The sequence below is a fragment of the Peromyscus maniculatus genome, chromosome 11, assembly GCF_049852395.1.
Source record: "Peromyscus maniculatus bairdii isolate BWxNUB_F1_BW_parent chromosome 11, HU_Pman_BW_mat_3.1, whole genome shotgun sequence".
Taxonomy (NCBI): domain Eukaryota; kingdom Metazoa; phylum Chordata; class Mammalia; order Rodentia; family Cricetidae; genus Peromyscus; species Peromyscus maniculatus.
Window position 1 is genome coordinate 80,047,036 of NC_134862.1, and position 21,289 is coordinate 80,068,324.

Genomic DNA, 21,289 nt, shown 5'->3' on the forward strand with positions numbered 1-21,289 from the left:
TCACTTTCCAAGCGCCGGGATCGGGCGCCCGTGTCCCGGCCGGCGCACCCGCCTGCGGACCCCCGGGCCCCTCGCCTGGCACCTGGCACAGGGCCCAGCCCTCCGACGTCTGGGATCGGGTCGCCCTCCCGACCAGGCGACGGGTGTCAGAGCCGCCCGGGTGCGATTCTCGTGCCCTGACCTCCCCCTGAGCCAGGCGAGTCTTGCTGGTGACCCGCCCCGAGCGCTCCCGGACGCTCGCTCTTCCCCGTGGCCCTGGCGGCGCGCCGGGTTGCTGCTGCAGTCAGGTGGTGGCGAGAGCGCCCACCAGGGCCCGGCGTGTGCGTGCGGGAGGCGCGGCTGGGATGGCGGGGAACAGGGCGCAGCGGCGGAGCCCCGGTTGGCGGTGGCTCGGGCGCGGGCATTGACTTTGACGTCGGGGCGGTCCCCGAGGGGTAGGCCACGTCGCCGCTGTCCACTGCCCGGTGACAGTCCCCGGCGTCGTACGGGTGCCGTCCCGGCGGTGCGGCGTTGGTGGTATAGTGGTGAGCATAGCTGCCTTCCAAGCAGTTGACCCGGGTTCGATTCCCGGCCAACGCAAGCTGCCGGTGTTTTGCCAAGGGCCAGGGCCGAGGCGGGCCCTGTCTGGCACCCCTCTCGGGTCGTCCGGTGACCGCGCGAGCGACGGATCGCTGGACTGAGCGAAGGAAGGGAGGAGGCAGGGGGGCCGAGACGTTTTGAGGGTGTGTCTAGCGGGAGGAGAACCGCCAGGGCCAAGCGTCCAATCCGCGGGGAGGCGCCGCGCTGGGCGGAGAATCGCCAGAGGGCAGCCGGCGGCGGGCATCTGGCAGGGCAGGAGTAGGCGCAGGTCCCCGCGAGCCCCGAACGGCATCCTGGTAAGGCCGGTAATGCGCCGCCATCGGCTCTCTCGCCGGGCGGGCGGGCATTGTAGCCTAGAGGCTGGCTGTCAGCCTGGCTACGGGAGCAGAGTGTCGGGACCGTCGGGCGACTGCGACGCTCCCTGGTGGTCTAGTGGTTAGGATTCGGCGGCGCCGCGGCCCGGGTTCGATTCCCGGTCAGGGAAGCCTTTCTTCTTTCTCTCTGGACCCTTGCCTCCTCCAAGTCCTCTGTCTCCTCTTGCCACCTCACGCGGGATCCTTGGCGCCAACAAATCACACGCCTCCCTTTTGTTCAGGGGCATCGCGCCTCTGCTCGCCCCTGCTGCGCTCACGCCCCCACCCATCACAACAGAGCCCGCTCCCTGTCTGCACAGCTCACCCTTTGCCTCGCTTCCCACTGCCGCCCACCGTCTCTCACACAAGACGCCAACTCTGCGCCTGGACAGCTCAGCCTGGCTGCTTCCCGTCCCGCCCAGCTTACACACCGCCACCATCACGCGGGCACACACACCCACCACGCAGCCCTGGAGCACACGCATCCGAGCCACTCATGGACCCCACAGAGTCTCCACCTCACTCCCCAGCCTGCTCTGAGCTCCAGAAGAAGCCCCAACTGCCCCGCCTGCCTCACCTTCTTCCTCACAGGCTCCCTGTGAGCTTTACCCTGCTCTTCACAACTCAATGTCCGCTTCAAACAAGTGGAGCCATATTTTTAGTGATTGAGTGAGTGAGTGTGCGTGTGTGCGTGTGTGCGTGTGAGCGTGTGTGTATGTGTGTGTTTGTGTGTAGGTATGTTATTTTTTTTATGTATATCTTGAAAGACTCCAGGGTGGTGTTGGAAGGGATGGGAGGGACGGGACCTGCGGTGTGTCGTGGGGTTGCCCTGGGGAGGTGTTACTGCGGGGCAGACGGCCGGATCAGGTGAAAAGCATCCGGTGTGCTCACCTTACTCAGCGCCGCCGCCGCCGGGGCGGGCAGTGCGCGTCCCCACCAGCCCCGGTTTCCTCGAAAGACCCTAGAGCGTCTGAGGAGAGCGGAGGCCAAGTCTGACGTTTGCAACGCCCCCATTTCTACGGCTCCTTGGGGACCGGGGCGCGTGGGTGTGGGGAAGAGGTGCAGGCGGCGCAGGTGTGAGTCGGAAAACTGGAGCGGAACGTCGGTCCACCTGTTGGGTCCAGCGCCGGGTGGGTTCCCTCGGTCCTGCCCGTGCCAGCAAGTCCGAGGCCCAGAGTCAGATCCTTGAGTGCTGACGGCTGGATTGAGCTCCGCCCGGATGGCAGGCATAGTGGGAGATGCCAGTGGATCCTGGGGGAGCCCAGACAGAGCCTGTTCCCCACCGGACTCCAGCCCTCCCCTGTCCCAGAAGCCCTCCCAGTCCCGGGCGCCTGGAGACACCAGTGTGAAGAGGCATCTGGGAAGGGTCCGTCCGGCCGCCCCCTGACCACCCGTGTGACTCAGAGAGAAGGCCTGGGGGGGGGGACCGGCGCGGGGGACGGAGGGCAGACACTGGGCAATCCTTCGCTAGCTGTCCGTGGAATGCCAACCGCAGGGATGCAGGGATGACCGGCTCTGTGCTAGCTGGCTTTGGGCAACGCGACACCTCTGGGAAGAGGGACTGTAGCGTGAGAAAACGTCTCTATAGCGTGTGCCTGCCCTGAGTGATGGATGTGGGACAGCCCAGAGGAGGTAAGTAGGCATGGTGTTGGGGTGCGGGGAAGGGAGCGGGCACCGGATGAGGGAGTGGCGAGTTGTGGCCAGGGGCCTTCCCACCCCTGGGCAGGCAATCCTGAGCTGTGTAGGAGGACACCTGGCTGAGCAAGCCGGTAGGGAGCACTCTCCCACAGACACCTGCTTCAGCAGTTCCTGCCTCCGGGATCCTACCCTGGCTTCCCTCTGGGAGGGACTTAGGAGCCTAAGCCAAGTGGCTCTGGGTCAAGGTGTTTGATCGCCATAATACAAACCCTAACTCAGGAGGAACCTGGTTCCTGGAGTGGAGTCTTGCTGTGACAGACCCCATCACCAGGCCTTCCCCAGGATTGGGAAAGGTCCATGAACTGTGGGCAGGCGGGCAAAGCAGCTGACTGCTCCAAGCTGGCTGTGCTCCTCTTGGGCAGCTTGGAAGGCAATGTCGAGAGCCATGCTGACAATGACGACTATGGAGTCCCCCCACACACACACACACACCTGAAGTTTCAGTGGGCACGTGGGAAGTCACTGAAAGAACTCCTTTGGGGCCCTTTGGGTGATTGGAATGAAGTAGGTGTGGTTCTGCGAAGCCAGGGGCTGAAGAATCATCTGTGGTTTATGAACAAGAGACCCGGAGCCAGCAAGGTGAAACCTTGGCTGTGCGGGGACAGTCCTCGATGGCGCTCCTCTGGAGCTGAGAAGTCAGCGGTGATTAAGAAGACAGCGGTGCCGCCGACGCCGCCGAGGTGAAACCTCCCCACACCCCTACTCCCCCGCCCCCCCCCAGGAACGGGGGCTTCCTGAAGGTCAGCATTCAGAGGCTGAACCCCATGCCAGCTAGCCAATTTGAAAACGAGTAGGACTCGCCTATGTGGTGATGGCATTGAAGGTGTGGAAGGATGGATCTCCGAGAGCAGCAGAGGCTTGGAGATGGGTGGTGGGTCTGGAGTCCCCAGGGAGAGGCTGAGAGGGGACATGAGCAAAGGTGCAACCGTGGGTGAACCCCACTGCGACCGGAAGGGGTGGAATGTGGGGAGCAGCCGAGGCTTGGCATTTCCACATGGCATGCTCAGAGAGCCCCGAAAGAGAGCCCAGCAGAGGCTGTCACCGGCGAAGGCGAGGGGTCTTGGAGAGGCGGGTACCCCGGACAACTACCAAAGGGGAGAAGCGGCCTCTGAGTGGAGCCCATCTTGGCCTGGGAGAGCAGCTGCAGGTGCTGTGAATGGCAGAGCTGAGGGAGGGTGACTGTCCTCCCCCTCTGTACCCACAAGAGAGCCAGTGAACAGGAGAGGCCAGACGCTGGCCTTGTGACAGTGTTGGACTTCGGGTTTGCTTTTCTAGGATAATGATCGTGCCCGGATTCTTTCTTCTCCGTGCACAAGTGCCTTTAACTTCAAACAAAACAAAACAAGGAAAAAAATCAAAACAAAGCAATAACAACAACCAAACTCTGTGTGTTTTAAGAGCTGAGCAGGGCTGCCAGGCAGGGGGAATAAATAGGAGCAGAAGTAAGGAGAGTCCTGTGAAAAAAAGAAGGAGAAGAGGTCGCCAGGGGCCAGCCACACAACCATTCCGCCAGCCGTTCAATCAAAGCAAAGAAAAGCATATAGGATATAGAAAGGTAAAAGTTCCCAGGGGAAAAAAAATTTAAATGGGATAACTGAAGCGAAGAAAAGATGCCCAGAAAAGAGCCAAGCTAATCCCGGGCATTTATAAGTAAGAATAAGTCTCTGTGTATTTATATGAGTGCTGGGTGGCGGGCTCCCAAGAGTAAAATATTATGAAGACAAACAAACAAAACAAACAAACAAACAAACAAAAACAATACCAACGACAGTTCTTGATGTTTTTACATTGCGGTGTGGAGATGAAAATGAGCTCTGAGGGATGAACAAGAAAGGAAAGGTTATGGCTCATAAGGGACCTGGTTGTGTGCCAGGTTGACAAAGGGTCAATGGTGCTGATTGGTTCTGGTGAACTTTACAACAACCTGGACTCCTCTGAGAAGAGAGAATGGGAATCGAGAAGAGTCTTCCCTGAGCCGGGCATTCAGCCCAGTTTGTAGGTTATTGTTTGATTCACGACGGATGTGGGAGGGCACGTGAAGAGAGGAGGTGGGTGAGTGGTCAGTGCCAATCCCTGGGCAGATGGCCCTGTGTGGGATAAGAGAGCAGGCTGAGCAAGCCGGTAGGCAGCCCTCATGCAGGTCCTCTGCATCACTTCCTGCCTCTAGGTCTCTCCCCTCACCACACCTCCCCCAAGACCTGACTCTGACCACCTAAGCCCCATAAACCCAGCCCTCCCCACCTACCCCACCCATCCACACTTCCACCACTGTGGTGCTAAGGAGTTGAAAGAAGAAATCAAACCTTCTCACCCCAAGGTTGCTTTCAGTCACACATTTGATCACAATAGTAACAACCGCAACTAAAAACATGATCCTGGTCCCTACTCAGAACCAAAGGGGCAGGAGACCCAGGAGATGGTTCTAGGAGCCTGATGGCAGAGATTGGGCTGCTTGTGTTCCTGCTCAATTCCAACTCCCTCGCATTCCAACATCCCTGAGCATCACCAGCAACAGCAGCAGCAGCAGCAGCAGGAGAAAGAAGGAGGAGGGGGAGGAGGAGGAGGAGGAGGAGGAGGAGGAGGAGGAGGAGGAGGAGGAGAAGGAGTAGAAGAGGAAGGAGGAGGACGAGGAGGAAAAGGAGGAGGAGGAAGAGGAGGAGGGGGAGGAAAAGAAGAAGTATAATGAGAAAAATAATCGTAGTATTAGTAATAGTAGTATTAGAGGGGAAAGAAGGAGAAGAAGAGAATTAGTAGAAGAGAAGAAGGAGAAGAGGAAGAAGAAGAGGAGGAGGAGGAGGAGGAGGAGGAGGAGGAGGAGGAGGAGGAGGAAGAAGAAGAAGAAGAAGAAGAAGAAGAAGAAGAAGAAGAAGAAGAAGAAGAAGAAGAAGAAGAAGAAGAAGAAGAAAAGAAGAAGAAGAAGTAATAGCAGGAGTGGCCGTCATCATCGCCAGAGTAAGAACTGCATGTCCTAGTCCCAACATCCGGTCTCTCCTGCTCTTGATATGCGACCTAGTTTCAGCTCTGATTGCAGACCAAAGTCGAGTGAGGAGCCCCACTTGGTTCTGTTTCTGCACTCTCTTGACTAAAAAGCTGGGGGAGTCGCGACCACTCCCACTGGCCTCTGTTGAAGACAGAGAGCAGGCAGGTCAGGGACTTAACAGGCAGCAGAGGCCAGCCAGTTGCCTGTGGTTAGACAGGACCTTTCCCTGGCCAGTGTGCTGTGGATGGGTCCGGGGCCAGATGGTTGAAGGCTTTCCTTCGTGGAAGCCACCGCCTTCCGGAGCAGAGAGGAGTCGGAACGCAGGAAGGGACACATGGTCCAGCGGATGGGAGGCTGGAGAAGGTGTGAAGCGCAGAGTCTCTGGACACACTGAGTTTGCTAGAGAGGATGGACTGTCAGCCTGGCCGGTCAATCGGGCGGGTTTGTGAGGATGCTCGGCACACACGCTGGCCAATAGGTCACCTGGACTAGCCCAGGTCTCAGAAAACCAGGGAGCAGTGCTGTGACCTGCCAGCAAGGGCTTTGCGATGGCACAGAAGGAAAAAAGATTGAATGATCTGTGTTTGTGTCTCTCCGGCCTGTGCCTGGCATCTATCTGTCTCTGTCTCTGTCTCTCTACTCTTCCTCTCAGTCTCCCCCTCCCCCTCCCCCTCCCCTTCCCCCTTCCCCTCCCCCTTCCCTCCCTCTCTCTCTGTTTGTATGTGTAACAGAGAGAGAGATAGATAGACAGACAGACAGACAGACAGACAGAGATAGAGAAACAGAGAGATAGAGAGATCTCAGCAGGGAGAGAGTAGTGTCCTGTAGGGCAAAAGACACTGCGGATGACCAAGGGTGTGGGTGGGCTGTGGGCCGAGTGAGACGCGGGAGCGGTGGGGTTCTCCACCTCCACATGGTGGAAGAGGGCGCGAGGAAACACCTCCTGCCGAGTCACGGGAGCTGGGATGCACTCAATGCTCTAGAGGAGTTGCTGTGGGCAATGCGCTAGGGGAAATAAGGCACCCTGGTCCCTACCATGGAGGCGCTAGCTGCTGGCGCGAGTGTGCAGAGGAGAGGCTAGGTATGTCCGGTGCTTTGAAGTGTCCAGGAAGTGAGTGAGGGATGCAGTGTCTTTGCAGTTGGGTCTGGCTGGCTGAGTTGAGGAGAAGCGACCAGGTTAGTGGGTAGGCGCTGGCTCACTGGAGCGCAGCTGGCACTGGCGCTGGCCAAGAAGAGTCCTTGTGTTGTGTGCAGAGTGCGCAGCTTGGACTGGGACTAGGAAGGACTGCCGGTCGGACGGGACACTGGACGTGTGGCTGAGGACCAAAAGGGACTGGACTCTGCATGGGCCGGGAATCGAAACCGGGCCTCCCGCGTGGCAGGCGAGAATTCTACCACTGAACCACCCATGCCACGGCCAACACTCTTCCCCGACTGCTCCCACAGCCTCTGCTCCCAGACAGTCCCTCCATCAGCTGGATCCTGGGCCCTGGCTGGATGGACCGGCCAGGGGAGCGCCACGGCCACGGACAGGAGAGTTCCCGGTCCAGACTGAGGCTCTGGGGCTCAAGCGCGCCTCTCCCGGACGGACGCCTAGGACCCGCGTCACCCCTGCCCCTGCTGGCCGACGGAGCGGGCGCGTGGTTGTGCGAGCAACAAGCGTCTGCCAGGCGTTGGCAGGGAAAGGCCCCCTCCGGACACGAGAATCCCCGACGACCACAGACCACCAAGATGGGTGCGGTGGGCGTCTCCCGCGGCAGTTGGAGGGAATGGAATGGGCCCGAAAGGGCTGGCGGCGCGAGGGCTGGGCGAAGAGTTCCGGGGGTCGGGTGGGGGTGGACCAAGTCCTGTGTTGGCCAAAGAATGGCACCGGGCAGGCTGGCTCGCTGGCTGGCTGGCCGGGCTGCCGGGGCGCTCAGTAGCCGCCGCCTCACTTGCTCCTGCACGCTCCCCATGCGCTCTCCTCCAGGAGTTGGTGGCAGCTGAGAGGAGGGCGCTCCTCTTGGCACAGGTGTGGCCGCGAAGGTTACGGGTCGGAGGGGAGCGTTGTCGCTGGAGGGCTTGTGCAAGGAGGCGCGAGCTGCGATCTCTCTCTCTCTCTCTCTCTCTCTCTCTCTCTCTCTCTCTCTCTCTCTCTCTCTCGGTGGGGTGGACAAAAGATGAACCTGTCAGGAGTGGGATTCGAACCCACGCCTCCAGGGGAGACTGCGACCTGAACGCAGCGCCTTAGACCGCTCGGCCATCCTGACGTCCGGTCTGTGGGCGAGACCGCTCGCGGGGCTGGCAGCCGGCGCCCACGCGCGCGCCGAGCGGACCCGGAGCGACGGGGCCCCCGGGCAGGTGTCTGCGGTCTGGGTGCTGAGGCTGCGGGCCTCGCCCGGGGTCCACCGCGTGGACGTGGAGACGCTCCTAGGCGCCAAAGTCGCTGCAGGTCCCGGGGGTGCGGTGGGGGTGCGTCCGGGGCCGCGCAGGTGTCGGCGCAGCCTCTCCTGATGGCGTGGGCGAGGGCGGCAGAAAGCTGTCACCTGGGAGAGCCCGGCTCCACAGCCAGGGCGGGGGCACGGGGCGGAGTCGCGGCGATCGCCCAGGGTTGCGGGTTCGGGTCCTGGTGGGAGGGCCGTTGTGGCGGCGTCCCGGGGACTTTGGGTTTGGGTGCGGAGGTCGGCCGTGGTGGGCGGGAGAGCTCAGGGCCTGTCTGGAGCGACAGAGAGGGCCCGGAGTGGCGATGGGGACGTGGTCGCGGTCCTCCCCGTTAGTATAGTGGTGAGTATCCCCGCCTGTCACGCGGGAGACCGGGGTTCGATTCCCCGACGAGGAGACGTGCCATCTTTTTAGCCAGACCTTCGCCCACGACCGCGCTGGCCCTTGGTCACTTTCCAAGCGCCGGGATCGGGCGCCCGTGTCCCGGCCGGCGCACCAGTCTGCGGACCCCCGGGTCCCTCGCCTGGCACCTGGCACAGGGCCCAGCCCTCCGACGTCTGGGATCGGGTCGCCCTCCCGACCAGGCGACGGGTGTCAGAGCCGCCCGGGTGCGATTCTCGTGCCCTGAGCCCACGCTGCGCCAGGCGAGTCTTGCTGGTGACCCGCCCCGAGCGCTCCCGGACGCTCGCTCTTCCCCGAGGCCCTGGCGGCGGGCCGGGTTGCTGCTGCAGTCAGGTGGTGGCGAGAGCGCCCACCAGGGCCCGGCGTGTGCGTGCGGGAGGCGCGGCTGGGACGGCGGGGAACAGGGCGCATCGGCGGAGCCCCAGTTGGCGGTGGATCGTGCGCTGGCGTTAACTTTGACGTCGGGGCGGAGACCGAGGGGTAGGCCACGTCGCCGTCGCCGCTGTCCACTGTCCGGTGTCAGTCCCCGGCGTTGTGTGGGTGCCGTCCCGGCGGTGCGGCGTTGGTGGTATAGTGGTGAGCATAGCTGCCTTCCAAGCAGTTGACCCGGGTTCGATTCCCGGCCAACGCAAGCTGCTGGTGTTTTGCCAAGGGCCAGGGCCGAGGCTGGCCCTGTCTGGCACCCCTCTCAGGTCGTCCGGTGATCGCGCGACCGACCGATCCCTGGACTGAGCTAAGGAAGGAAGGGAGGAGGCAGGGGGGCCGAGACGTTTTGAGGGTGTGTCTAGCGGGAGGAGAACCGCCAGGGCCCAGCGTCTAATCCGCGGGGAGGCGCCGGGCTTGGCGGAGAATCGCCAGAGGGCAGCCGGGGGCGGGCAGCTGGCAGGGCAGGAGTAGGCGCAGGTGCCCGCGAGCCCCGAACCGCATCCTGGTAAGGCCGGTAATGCGGGGCCATCGGCTCTCTCTCGCCGGACCGGCGGGCGGGCGGGCATTGTGGCCAAGAGGCTGGCTGCCCGCCTGGCTGCGCGAAGCGAGTGTCGGGACCGTCGGGCGACTGCGACGCTCCCTGGTGGTCTAGTGGTTAGGATTCGGCGCTCTCACCGCCGCGGCCCGGGTTCGATTCCCGGTCAGGGAAGCCTTTCTTCTTTCTCTCTGGACCCCCGCCTCCTCCAAGCCCTCTGTCTCCTCTTGCCACCTCACGTGGGATTCTTGGCGCCAACAAATCACACGCCTCCCTTTTGTTCAGGGGCATCGCGCCTCTCTCGCCCCTGCTGCGCTCACGCCCCCACCCATCACAACACAGCCCATTCCCTGTCTGCACAGCTCACCCATTGCCTCGCTTCCCAATGCCGCCCACCGTGTCTCCCACAAGACGCCAACTCTGCGCCTGGACAGCTCAGCCTTGCTGCTTCCCGTCCCGCCCAGCTTACACACCGCCACCATCACGCGGGCACACCCAACCACCTCGCAGCCCTGGAGCACACGCATCAGAGCCACTCATGGACCCCACAGAGTCTCCGCCTCAGTCGCCCGCCTGCTCTGAGCTCCAGAAGAAGCCCCAGCTGCCCCACCTGCCTCACCTGCCTCCTCACAGGCTGCCTGTGAGCTTTACCCTGCTCTTCACAATTCAACGTCCGCTTCAAACAAATAAAGCCATTTTTTTTCAGTGAGTGAGTGAGTGAGTGAGTGAGTGAGTGACTGAGTGTGTATGTGTGCGTGTGTAGGTGTTGGTGTGTTGTGTGTATGTTATTTTTTTATGTATATCTTGAAAGACTCCAGGGTGGTGTTGGATGGGAGGGGGAGGGACGGGACCTGCGGTGTGTCGTGGGGTTGCCCTGGGGAGGTGTTACTGCGGGACAGACGGCCGGATCAAGGCGAAAAGCATCCGGTGTGGTCACCTTACTCAGCGCCGCCGGCCGCCGGGGTGGGCAGTGCGTGTACCCAGCCCCGGTTTCCTCGAAAGTCCCTTGAGCGTCTAAGGAGAGCTGAGGCCAAGTCTGGCGTTTGCAACGCCCCCGTTTCTCCGGCTCCTTGGAGACGGGAGCTCATGGGTGTGGGGAAGAGGTGCAGGCGCAGGTGTGAGTCGGAAAACTGGAGCGGAACGTCGGTCCACCTGTTGGGTCCAGCGCGGGGTGGGTCCCCTCGGTCCTGACCGTGCCAGCAAGTCCGAGGCCCAGAGTCAGATCCTTGAGTGCTGAGGGCTGGATTGAGCTCCGCCCGGATGGCAGGCATAGTGGGAGATGCCAGTCGATCCGGGGGAGCCCAGACAGAGTCTGTTCCCCACCGGACTCCAGCCCTCCCCTGTCCCAGAAGCCCTCCCAGTCCCGGGCGCCTGGAGACACCAGGCGTGAAGCAGCATCTGGGAAGGGTCTGTCCGGCCGCCCCCTGGCCACCCATGTGACTCGGAGAGAAGGCCTGGGGGGGGGGACCGGCTCGGGGGAGGGAGGGCAGGCACCGGGCAATCCTTCGCTAGCTGTCCGTGGAATGCCAACCGCAGGGATGCAGGGATGTCTGGCTCTGTGCTAGCTGCCTTTGGGCAACGCGACACCTCTGGGAAGAGGGACTGTAGCGTGAGAAAACGTCTCTATAGCGTGTGCCTGCCCTGAGTGATGGATGTGGGACAGCCCAGAGGAGGTAAGTAGGCATGGTGTTGGGGTGCGGGGAAGGGAGCGGGCACCGGATGAGGGAGTGGCGAGTTGTGGCCAGGGGCCTTCCCACCCCTGGGCAGGCAATCCTGAGCTGTGTAGGACAGCTGGCTGAGCAAGCCGGTAGGGAGCACTCTCCCACAGACACCTGCTACAGCAGTTCCTGCCTCCGGGATCCCACCCTGGCTTCCCTCTGGGGAGGGACTTAGGAGCCTTAAGGTGAAATGAAAGCTTCTCTGCCCAAGTGGCTTTGGGTCACGGTGTTTGGTCGCAATAATACAAACCCTAACTCCAGAGGAACCTGGTTCCTGGAGTGGAGTCTTGCTGTGACAGACCCCATCACCTGGCCTTCCCCAGGATTGGGAAAGGCCCTTGAACTGTGGGCAGGCGGGCAAAGCAGCTGACTGCTTCAAGCTGGCTGTGCTCCTCTGGGACACCTTGGAAGGGAATGTCAGCTCCACTGGAGCTGAGAAGCCAGCGGTGATTAAGAAGACAGCAGCGTCCCCGCGGAGGTGAAACCTCCCCTCCCCCTACCCTCCCCCTTGGAGCGGGGACTTCCTGAAGGTCAGCATGCAGAGGCTGAACCCCATGCCAGCCAGCCAATTTGAAAACGAGTAGGACTCGCCTATGTGGTGATGGCATTGAAGGTGTGGAAGGATGGATCCCAGAGAGCAGCGGAGGCTTGGGGTGGGCGGTGGCTCTGGAGTGCCCAGGGAGAGGCTGAGAGGGGACATGAACAAAGGTGCAGCCTCGGGTGAACCCCACTGCGACCGGAAGGGGTGGAACGTGGGGAAGAGCCAAGGCCTGGCATTTCCACAGAGCATGCTCAGAGAGACCCCGAAGAGAGCCCAGCAGAGGCAGGCGGTCGCCGGCGAAGGCGGGGGTCTTGGAGAGGCGGGTACCCCGGACAACTACTAAAGGGGAGCAGCGGCCTCAGAGTGGAGCCCATCTAGGCCTGGGAGAGCAGCTGCAGGTGCTGTGAATGGCAGAGCTGAGGGAGGGTGACTGTCCTCCCCCTCGGGACCCACAAGAGAGCCAGTGAACAGGAGAGGCCAGACCCTGGGCTTGTGACAGTGTTGGACTTCGGTTTTGCTTTCCTAGGATAATGATCGTGCCCGGATTCTTTCTTCTCTGTGCACAAGTGCCTTTAACTTCAAACAAAACAAAACAAGGAGAAAAAAAATCAAAACAAAGCAATAACAACAACCAAACTCTGTGTGTTTTAAGAACACTGAACGTTGAATCTCTGGCTTGAAAAAGACTGTGGCACCTATGAAGTTCTTGGTTGTGGCATATTTGCTGTAGATGTGTTCCATTCGATTATGTTGTGGAATATTTGCTTAATGATGCAAAGAAGGATGGCACTCTTTGATGTTGCATTTGTCTAACTCTGTGAAGCTGTGTTATTTTGACCGCCTCAAACACCTTCTTGGTCTAAGAAAGGGCTGAACGGCCAAGAGTTAGGATGGAGAGAGCTGAGCAGGGCTGCCAGGCAGGGGGAATAAACAGGAGCAGAAGTCAGGAGAGTATCGAGAAAAGGAGAGGGAAAGAGGACGCCAGAGGCCAGCCACACAACCATTCAGCCAGCCGCTCAATCAAAGCAAAGAAAAGCATACAGGATAGAGAAAGGTAAAAGTTCAGAGGGGGAAAAAATTAAATGGGATAATTAAAGTGAAGAAAAGATGGCCAGAAAAGAGCCAAGTTAAGCCCAGGCATTTATAAGTAAGAATAAGTCTCTGTGTATTTATTTGAGTGCTGGGTTGGGGGCTCCCAAGAGTAAAATATTATGAAAACAAACAAACAAACAAAAACAATACCAACGACAGTTCTTGATGTTTTTACATGATGGTGTGGAGATTAAAATGAGCTCTGAGGGATGAACAAGAAAGGAACAGTTATGGCTCAATAAGGGACCTGGTTGTGTGCCAGGTTGACAAAGGGTCAACGATGCTGGTTGGTTCTGGTGAAATTGACAAAAACCTGGATTCCTCTGAGAAGAGCGAATGGGAATGGAGAAGACTCTTCCCTGAGTCGGGCCTTCAGCCCAGTTTGTAGGTTATTGTTTGATTCATGAGGGATGTGGGAGGGCACGTGAAGAGAGAAGGTGGGTGAGTGGTCAGTGCCAATCCCTGGGCAGATGGCCCTGTGTGGGATAAGAGAGCAGGCTGAGCAAGCCGGTAGGCAGCCCTCATGCAGGTCCTCTGCATCACTTCCTGCCTCTAGGTCTCTCCCCGCACCACACCACAACCAAGATCCGACTCTGACCACCTAAGCCCCATAAACCCAGCCCTCCCCACCTCCCACACCCATCCACACTCCCACCACTGTGGTGCTAAGCAGTTGAAAGAAGAAATCAAACCTTCTCACCCTAAGGTTGCTTTCAGTCACACATTTGATCACAACAGTAACAACCTCAACTAAAAACATGATCCTGGTCCCTACTCAGAAGGAAAGGGGCAGGAGCCCCAGGAGATGGTTCTAGGAGCCTGCTGGCAGAGATTGGGCTGCTTGTGTTCCTGCTCAATTCAAACTCCCTCTCATTCCAACATCCCTGAGCATCACCACCAGCAGAAGAAGAAGAAGAAGAAGAAGAAGAAGAAGAAGAAGAAGAAGAAGAAGAAGAAGAAGAAAGAAGAAGTATTAGAAGAGGTAGGAGGAGGAGAAGGAAGAGGAGGGATTGGAAAGGGAGAAGAAAAATGAGAAACATAATCGTAGTATTTGTAGTAGCAGTAGAAGAGAAAGAAGGAGAATTAGTAGAAGAGAAGAAGAAGAAAAAGAAGAAGAAGAAGAAGAAGAAGAAGAAGAAGAAGAAGAAGAAGAAGAAGAGGAGGAAGGGGAAGGGGAAGGGGAAGGAGAAGGAGAAGAAGAAGAGGAAAAAGAAGAATCAGCAGGAGTAGCAGCCTCAGGAGTGGCCGTCATCATTGCCAGGTAACAACTGCATGTCCTAGTCCCAACATCCAGTCTCTCCTACCCTTGATATTCGACCTAGTTTCAGCTCTGATTGCAGACCAATGTCCAGTGAGGAGCCCCACTTGGTTCTGTTTCTGCACTCTCTTTACTAAAAAGCTGGGGAGTCCCGACCACACCCACTGGCCTCTGTTGAAGACAGAGAGCAGGCAGGTCAGGGACTTAACAGGCAGCAGAGGCCAGCCAGTTGCCTGTGGTTAGACAGGACCTTTCCCTGGCCAGTGTGCTGTGGATGGGTCCGGTGCCAGATGGGTGAAGGCTTTCCTTCGTGGAAGCCACTGCCTTCCAGAGCAAAGAAGAGAGTCGGAACGCAGGAAGGGACACACGGTCCAGCGGATGGGAGGCTGGAGAAGGTGTGAAGCGCAGAGTCTCTGGACACACTGAGCTGGCTGGAGAGGACGGACTGTCAGCCTGGCCGGTCAATCGGGAGGGCGGGGTGGTGAGGATGCTCGGCACACACACTGGCCAATAGGTCACCTGAACTAGCCCAGGTCTCAGAAAACCAGGGAGCAGTGCGGTAACCTGCCAGCAAGGGCTTTGCGATGGCACAGAAGGAACTAAGATTGAGTGATCTGTGTTTGTGCCTCTCCGGCCTGTGCCTAGACTTCTATCTGTCTCTCTGTCTCTGTCTCTATCTCTGTCTCTCTACTCTCCCTCTGCGTCTTCCCCCTCCTCCATCTAACTCTCTCCCTCTGTGTGTTTGTGTGTGCATGTAACAGAGAGACAGACAGACAGACAGAGATAGAGAAACAGAGAGACAGAGAGATTTTAGCAGGGATGGAGTAGTGTCCTGTAGGGCCAAAGACCCTGTGGTTGACCAAGGGTGTGGGTGGGCTCTGGTCCGAGTGAGACGAGGGAGCGGTGGGGTTCTCCACCTCCACATGGTGGAAGAGGGCGCGAGGAAACATCTGCAGCCCTGCCGAGTCACGGGAGCTGGGATGCACTCAGGGGTCTGGAAGAGTTGCTGTGGGCAATGCGCTAGGGGAAATAAGGCATCCTGGTCCCTACCGGAGTTGTCCCTCCTCAGCAAAGGAGGCACAGGGAGGTCCAGAATCAGGGACGCGATTCGGACCCCCATCAAGAGAGGTCCGCCAGGTAAGTCTCCATCGTGAGAGAGGCAGGCTGTGTGGGGCCGGTACTGTGGGGTGGGAGGCTGGAGATGTGGGGGTGTGGGTGATGTCGGGGGCGTGGTCTAAGAACCACGGAGGCGCTGGCTGCTGGCGCCAGTGTGCAGAGGAGATGTGCTAGGTATGGCAGGTGCTTTGAAGTGTCCAGGAAGTGAGTGAGGGATGCAGTGTCTTTGCAGTTGGGTCTGGCTGGCTGAGTTGAGGAGAAGCGACCAGGTTAGTGGGTAGGCGCTGGCTCACTGGAGCGCAGCTGGTGTGGTGTGCAGAGTGCGCGCGCGACTGGGGACTAGGAAGGACTGGCGGGCGCCCGGGACACTGGACGTGTGGCTGAGGACCAAAAGGGACTGGACTCTGCATGGGCCGGGAATCGAACCCAGGCCTCCCGCGTGGCAGGCGAGAATTCTACCACTGAACCACCCATGCCATGGCCAGCACTCTTCCCCGACTGCTCCCACAGCCTCTGCTCCCCGACAGTTCCTCCATCAGCTGGATCCTGGGCCCTGGCTGGCTGGACCGGCCAGGGGAGCGCCACGGCCACGGACACGAGAGTTCCCGGTCCAGACTGAGGCTCTGGGGCTCAAGCGCGCCTCTCCCGGACGGACGCCTAGGCCCCACGTCACCCCTGCCTCTGCTGGCCGACGGAGCGGGCGCGTGGCTGTGCGAGCAACAAGCGTCTGCCAGGCGTTGGCAGGGAAAGGCCCCCTCCGCACACGAGAATCCCCGACGACCACAGACCACCAAGATGGGTGCGGTGGGCGTCTCCCGCGGCAGCAGGAGGGAATGGAATGGGCCCGAAAGGGCTGGCGGGCGCGAGGTCTGGGCGAAGAGTTCCGGGGGTCGGGTGGGGGTGGACCAAGTCCTGTGTTGGCAAAAGAATGGCACAGGGATGGCTGGCTGGCTGGCTGGCCGGGCTGCCGGGGCGCTCAGGAGCGGCCGCCTCACTTGCTCCTGCACGCTCCCCATCCGCTCTCCTCCAGGAGTTGGTGGCAGCTGAGAGGAGGGCGCTCATCTAGGCACAGGTGTGGCCGCGAGGGTTGCGGGTTGGAGGGGAGCGGCGGCGCTGGAGGGCTTGTGCAAGGAGGCGCGAGCTGCGATCTCTCTCTCTCTCTCTCTCTCTCTCTCTCTCTCTCTCTCTCTCTCTCTCTCTCTCTCTCTCTCTCTCTCTCTCTCTCTCTCTCGGGGTGGGGTGGCCAAAAGATGAGCTTGTCAGGAGTGGGATTCGAACCCACGCCTCCAGGGGAGACTGCGACCTGAACGCAGCGCCTTAGACCGCTCGGCCATCCTGACGGCCGGTCTGTGGGCGAGACCGCTCGCCGGGCTGGCAGCCGGCGCCCACGCGCGCGCCGAGCGGACCCGGAGCGACGGGGCGCCCGGGCACGTGTCTGCGGTCCGGGTGCTGAGGCTGCGGGCCTCGCCCGGGGTCCACCGCGTGGACGTGGAGACGCTCCTAGGCGCCAAAGTCGCTGCAGGTCCTGGGGGTGCGGCGGGGGTGCGTTCGGGGCCGCAGCCCAGCCGCCGCGGGGCCGCGCAGGTGTCGGCGCAGCCTCTCCTGATGGCGTGGGCGAGGGCGGCAGAAAGTTGTCACCTGCGAGAGGCCGGCTCAACAGCCCGGGTGGCGACGCGGCGATCGCAGAGGGTTGCGGGTTCGGGTCCCAGTGCCAGGGCCGTTGTGGCGGCGTCCCGGGAACTTTGGGTTTGGGTGCGGAGGTCGGCCATGGTGGCAGGGAGAGCTCAGGGCCTGTCTGGAGCGACGGAGAGGGCCCGGCGTGGCGATGACGACGTCGTCGCGGTCCTCCCCGTTAGTATAGTGGTGAGTATCCCCGCCTGTCACGCGGGAGACCGGGGTTCGATTCCCCGACGAGGAGACGTGCCATCTTTTTAGCCAGACCGTCGCCCACGGCCGCGCTGGCCCTTGTTCCCCTTCCAAGCGCCGGGATCGGCCGCCCATGTCCCGGCCGGCGCACCCGCCTGCGGACCCCTGGGCCCCTCGCCTGGCACCTGGCACCTGGCCCAGCACTCCGACGTCTGGGGTCGGGTCGTCCTCCCGACCAGGCGACGGGTGTCAGAGCCGCCCGGGTGCGACTCTCCTGTCCTGAGCCCACGCTGCGCCAGGCGAGTCTTGCTGGTGACCCGCCCCGAGCGCTCCCGGACGGTCGCTCGTCCCCGTGGCCCTGGCGGCGGACCGGGTTGCTGCTGCAGTCAAGTGGCGAGATCGCCCACCAGGGCCCGGCGTGTGCCTGCGGGAGGCGCGGCTGGGACGGCGGGGAAGAGCGTGCAGCGGCGGAGCCCCGGTTGGCGGTGGCTCGGGCGTGGGCGTTGGCTTTGACGTCGGGGCGGTGCCCGAGGGGAGGACTCAGCGAGGGAGCCGGTAGGCGCCGTCGCCGTCGCCGCTGTGCACTGTCCGGTGTCAGTCCCCGGCGTCGTGTGGGTGCCGTCCCGGCGGTGCGGCGTTGGTGGTATAGTGGTGAGCATAGCTGCCTTCCAAGCAGTTGACCCGGGTTCGATTCCCGGCCAACGCAAGCTGCCGGTGTTTTGCCAAGGTCCAGGGCCGAGGCTGGCCCTGGCTGGCCCCCGTCTCGGGTCGTCCGGTGACCGCGCGACAGGCCGATCGCTGGACTGAGCGAAGGAAGGGAGGAGGCAGAGAGACGTTTTGAGGGTGTGTCTAGCGGGGGGAGAAGCGCCAGGGCCAAGCGTCTAATCCGCGGGGAGACGCCGGGCTTGGCGGCGAATCACCAGAGGGCATTGTGGCCAAGAGGCTGGCTGCCCGCCTAGCTGCGCGAAGCGAGTGTCGGGACCGTCGGGCGACTGCGACGCTCCCTGGTGGTCTAGTGGTTAGGATTCGGAGAGCGCCGCGGCCCGGGTTCGATTCCCGGTCAGGGAAGCCTTTCTTCTTTCTCTCCGGACCCTCGCCTCCTCCTCCAAGCCCTGTGTCTCCTCTTGCCACCTCACGCGGGATCCTTGGCCACGCGGGATCCTTGGCGCCAACAAATCACACGCCTCCCTTTTGTTCAGGGGCATCGCGCCTCTCTCGCCCCTGCTGCCCCCACCCATCACAACAGAGCCCGCTCCCTGTCTGCACAGCTCACCCATTGCCTCGCTTCCCACTGCCGCTCACCGTGTCTCACACAAGACGCCAACTCTGCGCCTGGACAGCTCAGCCTGGCTGCTTCCCGTCCCGCCCAGCTCACACACCGCCACCATCACGCGGGCACACCCACCCACCACGCAGCCCTGGAGCACACGCTTCCGAGCCGCTCATGGACCCCACAGAGTCTCCACCTCACTCCCCCGCCTGCTATGAGCTCCAGAAGAAGCCCCAGCTGCCCCGCCTGCCTCACCTGCCTCCTCACAGGCTCCCTGTGAGCTTTACCCTGCTCTTCACAACTCAAAGTCCGCTTCCAACAAGTGGAGCCATTTTTTTTTCAGTGAGTTAGTGAGTGTGTGTGTGTGTGTGTGTGTGTGTGTGTGTGTGTGTGTGTGTGTCTGTGTTTAGGTGTCGGTGTGTTGTGTGTATGTTATTTTTTTATGTATATCTTGAAAGACTCCAGGGTGGTGTTGGATGGGATGGGGAGGGACGGGACCTTCGGTGTGTCGTGGGGTTGCTCTGGGGAGGTGTTACTGAGGGGCAGACGGCCGGATCAAGGCGAAAAGCATCCGGTGTGCTTACCTTACTCAGCGCCGCCGCCGGGGTGGGCAGTGCGTGTCTCCAGCCCCGGTTTCCTCGAAAGCCCCTGGAGCGTCTAAAGAGAGCTGAGGCCAAGTCTGCGTTTACAACGCCCCCGTTTCTCCGGCTCCTTGGAGACCGGGGCCCCCGCATGGGTTTGGGGAAGAGGTGCAGGCGCAGGTGTGAGTCGGAAAATTGGAGCGGAATGTCGGTCCACCTGTTGGGTCCAGCGCCGGGTGGGTCCCCTCGGTCCTGACCGTGCCAGCAAGTCCGAGGCCCAGAGTCAGCTCCTTGAGTGCTGACGGCTGGATTGAGCTCCGGCCGGATCACAGGCATAGTGGGAGACGCCAGTAGATCCTGGGGGACCCCAGACAGAGCCTTTTCCCCACCGGACTCCAGCCCTCCCCTGTCCCAGAAGCCCTCCCAGTCCCGGGCAGCTGGAGACACCAGTGTGAAGCGGCATCTGGGAAGGGTCTGTCCGCCCGCCCCCGGCCACCCGTGTGACTCGGAGAGAAGGCCTGAGGGGACCGGCGCGGCGGAGGGAGGGCAGGCACCGGGCAATCCTTCGCTAGCTGTCCGTGGAATGCCAACCGCAGGGATGCAGGGATGTCTGGCTCTGTGCTAGCTGGCTTTGGGCAACGTGAAACCTCTGGGAAGAGGGACTGTAGCGTGAGAAAACGTCTCTATAGCGTGTGCCTGCCCTGAGTGATGGATGTGGGACAGCCCAGAGGAGGTAAGTAGGCATGGTGTTGGGGTGCGGGGAAGGGAGCGGGCACCGATTGAGGGAGTGGCGAGATGTGGCGCGTGGGGGGGGGGGGGCCGTCCCACCCCTGGGCAGGCAATCCTGAGCTGTGGTGGACAGCTGGCTGAGCAAGCCGGTGGGGAGCACTCTCCCACAGACACCTGCTACAGCAGTTCCTGCCTCCGGGATCCCACCCTGGCTTCCCTCTGGGAGGGACTTAGGAGCCTTAAGGTGAAACGAAAGCTTCTCTGCCCAAGCGGCTTTTGGTCATGGTGTTTGGTCGCAATAATACAAAGCCTAACTCCGGAGGAACCTGGTTCCTGGAGTGGAGTCTTGCTGTGACAGACCCCATCACCTGGCCTTCCCCAGTGTTGGGAAATGCCCTTGAACTGTGGGCAGGCGGGCAAAGCACCTGCCTGCTCCAAGCTGGCTGTGCTCCTCTGGGACATCTTGGAAGGGAATGTCAGCTCCACTGGAGCTGAGAAGCCAGCGGTGATTAAGAAGACAGCAGCGTCCCTGCGCAGAGGTGAAACCTCCCCACGCCCCTACCCTCACCCGGGGAGCGGGGACTTCCTGAAGGTCAGCATGCAGAGGCTGAACCCCATGCCAGCCAGCCAATTTGAAAACGAGTAGGACTCGCCTATGTGGTGATGGCATTGAAGGTGTGGAAGGATGGATCCCAGAGAGCAGCGGAGGCTTGGGGTGGGCGGTGGCTCTGGAGTGCCCAGGGAGAGGCTGAGAGGGGACATGAACAAAGGTGCAGCCTCGGGTGAACCCCACTGCGACCGGAAGGGGTGGAACGTGGGGAACAGCCGAGGCCTGGCATTTCCACATGGCATGCTCAGAGAGACCCCGAAGAGAGCCCAGCAGAGGCAGGCGGTCGCCGGCGAAGGCGGGGGTCTTGGAGAGGCAGGTACCCCGGACAACTACTAAAGGGGAGCAGCGGCCTCAGAGTGGAGCCCATCTAGGCCTGGGAGAGCAGCTGCAGGTGCTGTGAATGGCACAGCTGAGGGAGGGTGACTGTCCTCCGCCTCTGGACCCACAAGAGAGCCAGTGAACAGGAGAGGCCAGACGCTGGGCTTGTGACAGTGTTGGAATTCGGTGGTTTTGCTTTCCTTGGATAATGATCGTGCCTGGATTCTTTCTTCTCCGTGCACAAGTGCCTTTAACTTCAAACAAAACAAAACAAGGAAAAAAATCAAAACAAAGCAATAACAACAACCAAACTCTGTGTGTTTTAAGAACACTGAACGTTGAATCTCTGATTTGAAAAAGACTGTAGCACCTATGAAGTTCTTGGTTGTGGCATATTTGCTGTAGATGTGTTCCATTCGATTATGTTGTGGAATATTTGCTTAATGATGCAAAGAAGGATGGCACTCTTTGATGTTGCATTTGTCTAACTCTGTGAAGCTGTGTTATTTTGACCGCCTCAAACACCTTCTTGGTCTAAGAAAGGGCTGAGCGGCCAATATTTAGGATGGAGAGAGCTGAGCAGGGCTGCCAGGCAGGGGGAATAAATAAGAGCAGAAGTGAGGAGAGTATCGAGAAATGGAGAGGGAAAGAGGACGCCAGAGGCCAGCCACACAACCATTCAGCCAGCCGCTCAACCAAAGCAAAGAAAAGCATACAGGATAGAGAAAGGTAAAAGTTCAGAGGGGGGAAAAATTAAATGGGATAATTAAAGTTAAGAAAAGGTGGCCAGAAAAGA

General features: G+C 60.5%; 10 non-coding genes across 10 annotated transcripts; 6 read left to right on the forward strand and 4 right to left on the reverse strand.

Moving 5' to 3' along the window:
* The first annotated feature begins 507 nt into the window (after positions 1–507).
* On the forward strand, positions 508–579 carry Trnag-ucc (transfer RNA glycine (anticodon UCC)). Its single transcript has one exon. It is a non-coding gene; the product is annotated as a tRNA-Gly (tRNA).
* A 6,372-nt stretch (positions 580–6,951) lies between these two features.
* Positions 6,952–7,022, reverse strand: Trnag-gcc (transfer RNA glycine (anticodon GCC)). Its single transcript has one exon. It is a non-coding gene; the product is annotated as a tRNA-Gly (tRNA).
* A 754-nt stretch (positions 7,023–7,776) lies between these two features.
* Trnal-cag (transfer RNA leucine (anticodon CAG)) lies at positions 7,777–7,859 on the reverse strand. The gene has a single exon. It is a non-coding gene; the product is annotated as a tRNA-Leu (tRNA).
* A 497-nt stretch (positions 7,860–8,356) lies between these two features.
* On the forward strand, positions 8,357–8,428 carry Trnad-guc (transfer RNA aspartic acid (anticodon GUC)). Its single transcript has one exon. It is a non-coding gene; the product is annotated as a tRNA-Asp (tRNA).
* Positions 8,429–8,992: 564 nt separating this feature from the next.
* Trnag-ucc (transfer RNA glycine (anticodon UCC)) lies at positions 8,993–9,064 on the forward strand. The gene has a single exon. It is a non-coding gene; the product is annotated as a tRNA-Gly (tRNA).
* A 432-nt stretch (positions 9,065–9,496) lies between these two features.
* On the forward strand, positions 9,497–9,568 carry Trnae-cuc (transfer RNA glutamic acid (anticodon CUC)). Its single transcript has one exon. It is a non-coding gene; the product is annotated as a tRNA-Glu (tRNA).
* A 5,956-nt stretch (positions 9,569–15,524) lies between these two features.
* Trnag-gcc (transfer RNA glycine (anticodon GCC)) lies at positions 15,525–15,595 on the reverse strand. The gene has a single exon. It is a non-coding gene; the product is annotated as a tRNA-Gly (tRNA).
* Positions 15,596–16,376: 781 nt separating this feature from the next.
* Trnal-cag (transfer RNA leucine (anticodon CAG)) lies at positions 16,377–16,459 on the reverse strand. Its single transcript has one exon. It is a non-coding gene; the product is annotated as a tRNA-Leu (tRNA).
* A 506-nt stretch (positions 16,460–16,965) lies between these two features.
* Positions 16,966–17,037, forward strand: Trnad-guc (transfer RNA aspartic acid (anticodon GUC)). The gene has a single exon. It is a non-coding gene; the product is annotated as a tRNA-Asp (tRNA).
* A 582-nt stretch (positions 17,038–17,619) lies between these two features.
* On the forward strand, positions 17,620–17,691 carry Trnag-ucc (transfer RNA glycine (anticodon UCC)). The gene has a single exon. It is a non-coding gene; the product is annotated as a tRNA-Gly (tRNA).
* The last annotated feature ends 3,598 nt before the right edge of the window (positions 17,692–21,289 follow it).